Source organism: Hipposideros armiger, unplaced genomic scaffold, assembly GCF_001890085.2.
Source record: "Hipposideros armiger isolate ML-2016 unplaced genomic scaffold, ASM189008v1 scaffold_497, whole genome shotgun sequence".
Taxonomy (NCBI): Eukaryota; Metazoa; Chordata; class Mammalia; order Chiroptera; family Hipposideridae; genus Hipposideros; species Hipposideros armiger.
Window position 1 is genome coordinate 608,624 of NW_017731847.1, and position 4,866 is coordinate 613,489.

Below are 4,866 nucleotides of genomic sequence, written 5' to 3' on the forward strand. Positions count from 1 at the left end.
GAGCCATCCTGCCACCTGTTGGCAGCTCAGCAGCAGCTCAGCTCAGGTGCAACGTCACTGGCTCATGTGGGAATCCAACTGGTGGCCCTGTTGCTCAGAGCTCACGCTCTTAAACTAACTCTTAACCAACTGTGCCACTCAGCTGACCCCTATGATAGGAATTGATTCAAGTACTCATAAAGATCAAGAAGTCCCACGGGATGTCGTCTGCAAGCTGGAGGACCAGGAAAGCAGATGGTATAATTCAGTCGAGTCAAAAGGCCCAGGAACCAGGAGCACCAAAGTCCAAGAGCAGGAGAAGATGGGTGTCCCGCCTCAGAGAGCAAATCCAAACTTCCTCCACCTTTTTGTCCTCTTCAGGCCTTCAGCAGTTTGGATGGTACCCACCTACATTGGTGAGGGCCATGTTCTCTACTCAGCCTACCGATGCAAATGCTAATCTCTTTCTGAAATATCTTCACAGACACACCCAGAAATGTTTTACCAGTTCTGTGGGCATCAATTAGCCCAGTCAAGTTGACACATAAAATTAACCGTCATACATATGAGTCACCTAAGGGGATTTGGTGAAAATGCAGGTTCTGTTTTGGGAGGTGCTATTATTTGTGTGTACTTTCTCTTCAGTAAAATTATACTGAAAATTAAGTAGATGGCTACTTACAGGGTCAGTTCTTTTGCTAACATATGGAAATAACTTATTTTTTATGGTGTTCTGACTTCACTCATGATTAAGAGTTTAGGATTTAATAGAAATGCTAATTAAAAGTTGAAATGAAAAGACTTTAACTCGGGTTGAACAGTTTACACTTGCCACAAACTACTTTCAGGCTTGTGGTTTAACATTCCACTGAGTATATGGTAAAATGTTCTAGCCAGAATTTAAGTCCAAAGAGGGTAATACAAGCCACACCAGATGGATAATTTAAACCATATTGTACCACACTCTCTTGCCTGGCTAGATCTTAGAGCATGGGAATATGCAAGTCATTTCCTTGTTCCAAAAATCATATCCAGTTGCCTACCCAACAGCCTCCCTACTCTGACTTTACCTTCCCAGCCTTTTCTCTCACATCTCCCATTTTTGGGTCAAACAGCATAACCCACTGTTTCCTGAATCTACCTTAAATTGTGTTCCACCGCTATCTGCTCATGCTGGTACTCAGCCTGGCCCACACTCCTCTACAATTTTCCTAGATGACACTCAACCCAAGCTTTAAGGTGGAGCTCACATGGCAACTTCTTCAGGAAGCCTCCCCTCTTCTCCAAACAGATGAGCTCACTCTCTTTTCTCTAAACTCTAAATGTCACTTTATTTGCATTACTCTAGAGATGCTTGTGTGCTGTTGCATGTTTCACTTATTAATATACTTGCTTTATTCCTGTGATTAGATTTTACATGTCTTTAAGTCTGAAAGCATAGCCTTTTCACCTTGGTGGTCTTCACAGGTATGAAATAGATCCTTATCTGTGGTTCACAAAAAACTATTGAATGAATATATATTTTAGTGTGACCAAAATAGGCTCCAGAGAACTTGAGCTGACTCATCATTTCCTCAATCCTTGGGCCCTCAGATCTGACAGGTGCTCCTGGGTGGCCCTTTGCCACCTCTTAATTTGTAATGATTGCACCAGCATTTTAAAAACCTCCCAAACTGGAACTTGAATTCATTCAAGTTCAAACTCCTTTGTTCCCATGTCCAATCAATCATCAAATTGTAGTCTTCTGACATCTGATTTGAGCCTTCCTTTCCCTCCTCTTTCTCTACCATCTTTCACCATTCTGGTTAATGCCCTTTTATTATCATAATACCTAATTACCTATAGTAAATTCTTACCTAATAGTGTTCCTGCTCTAGTTTATCTTCTACATAATGGGGGCCATAATTTCATAGTTAATAAATTGATGAATGAGATATGGCACACATACTGGACTTGTTTTGTACATGGGCCCACTATCTCTTTGGAGCGTCACCTCTTGCCCATGTCCTCTGGTTCTAGTAGTGTACAATGACCAGAATTCATCAGAGTAGCATGTCTTTCTGACCACAGGTATCAGTTGAGGTTGGCTGAGAGATTGCAAGAGAGTGTCCTGATGACATCATTTGAGTCTCTTCATTTGACTATATCTAAAGCCAGATGCACTTTGGACTTTCTGGTTATGAGTCAATAATTTCTTTTATTAATTAAACTAGTTAGGGTTTTCTAAGTGTAACAAAGATTTTTGATACAGTATGTAAAGCACTAAGCACAATACCTTGCACATAGTGTTAGGTATTATTTTTATTATCCCTCTACCTTTGCCATACCTCATACCCAATTCAACCTTTCCTTTCTTAATATCTGCCACAGATACTAACTAGGATAATTTCCTTATTCTGTCTTGCGTATTGCCCCTTTACCTGGGCTGCCCTGTTACCAAACTATTGGGTTGTCGGAAAAGTCATGGTGCATTTTTGCAATGAAAAACATAAAAAAAAATACGTCATGACTTTTCCGACAGCCCAATAATAATGCCATTCCACACTCTTCACAAATTCATATCCATCACTATTTTAGAACTTTGCTAAGTTTTCCATCCCCCATTTAAATAATGGTGGCTCCACACTGTTCATTGCCTTACCTAACTTCTCCTGCATGTGTTTCTAGTTATTTCTAGCTTGCTTCTTGATTGCACACTACTCAAGACAAGGAAAATTACACTCTCTGTGTTTACATATGATCACTGGGCTCTTTCTAGGTTGAGATTGTGTCATTATTTTCCGAAGCTTGTACAGTGTTGGACACACAGTAGGTGTTCAATGTGTCTGTGATAGGAATAAATGAATGGAATTAAATTTATGCATAGAGGCATATGAATATTATGAATAGTGGTATTCAATTTAAAGCCTGTTATTAGCCTAGATAAACTTTTTCTTTTTTTCTAAGCAACCTCTATATTCTCAAACTATTTTCATTACAGCATAAAAACATCACAATGATTCCAACCTCCAACATTCTTCCCAATTATGGTTTCAAAATTATTTTAGGTCTAAGGAAGGAATGTTCTATTAAAAATAATTTAACAACAATCAGAGCCTATTTTCTTCTCATCAGATATATTTTATTAATCCAGTGGGTGGTGCATCTGACCCCTCAAATGTTTTTTGCCTTGGTAAACTAATGGTAATAGTAAAGCGTTGACAAAGATATCCTGAGATGCTGACCAAAAGAAAATTGGGGGGACTTTTTGTATTCATGTTTTCACTTCTAGTTCCAAATGGTAAAACATTCTCCTACTCCAATTAAGTTAGTTTCTACTTAGAAACACAGGATTTTAAAACACTGCTATTTGGAATCAAAGGTCTGTGCCTCTGTTTATTGAACTTAATTGCTATATGGTTTAATGAAAAGGCTAGGGACTGGTGAATTTAAACTCTGTAATGTTACCATTAAGGAAGCTGAAAATGGAAGAGAAACACTTAGGTTGAATAAGCTCTTTCTGTGAAAGCTTTGAATAGAGAAACCTAGAAATTATTTGTATTAGTTTAACTTAATGCGTTTTCAACAGCATTAAAATCATTATTTTACTATTACAAGTGGAAACCAATGCACTTTCTTAAGGTGTTTATTCATTAATTTTAGTGGAAAAAGATAGCTCCCAATCACACAAATAGAATTGTGCTAAATAAATTTTGAGACCATCCATCAAGAAATAAGTTACTAATCATATGTATAAATGGTTATATTGTATTTCACACTGTAAAAGAACAAGAAATGAAATTTGGTATTCTTGTTTCTGTTAGTCTTCAGTTTTTGTTTTTTCTTCTTAAGTAAAAGTAATATTTTCTTGCCTCTGGGAGTTTCCCTTCCACAATTAATCATCCTCCACCAAAGAATTAGTCCCCCTAGCTTTAGAACACTTGCCATTAATCCATACTATTTCATCTTTACAGTTCTCAAAACATTGCCCTGCCCCTGCTTAGCTCCACAAGCCACTCCCTTTTCTTTTTAAAAATTGGTTAACAGGAGAATTTTTGCTATCACTTTGCCAGAAGGTGCTACCATGAAATCGGGGAAAACATCTTTGTAATACAAATTAGCTTCCTGACTTTTATCAAAGTTTCAAATTCAAAACACAATGTATTTAAATTCCTAGGATAATGATCATCTATATTTTAAAAGTAGCAGCGCATTCCGTTTAAACATTTGGAAGACTTGGATCCTAAGGCTATGTACTTCATCCCCCTACTCTAGAACCTGTGTCCTTGATCATTAGAACCAAGCAAGAAGTTGTGCAAGTCTCACCGAACTACACCACCAACGTGGGCAGAGGAAACTCTTTGAAAATATGTCATTTTCACATTTAAAGGTAGTTTATCCATAAGTCCTTTATAAACCTTATTAAATATTGGTGCTTAAGATTTCAGTCATAGGAGGTAAGCTTAAAATTAATAGGTAAAAGGAGTGGCAAAGGAGTCCTCTTTTCATCTTACATTTATTTATCAAAACAAAAGCCAGTCTGATTACATCTGAAAGCCTGAAGTTGCCATTCGTCAAGAATCTATTAGAAAGCCGCTTATTGCATTAAATTAACCGACTCCTAGCCAAATCAAGTTTCAGGAGTGTTTCCCATGTCTACAGTGATAAACGAGTTACCAGACGTCCTTAAGCAGATTGTCAAACTTTTATGTTTACTCTTTTGAAACACAGAAGGGAGAGGGTGGTGGCACAACGTGGTCAGGCCCGTTCCTTAAGAAGGATGTCTTGTGGGGAACAAGCCCCACACCTGTACGGGTCTTTCCCGGCTGCCCTAACTGGGGGAGGGGATGGACATCGCTAGACCTTTGTCCTCCAGACCTGAGCGGCGAGGGGGAGGTGGGGAGTGGG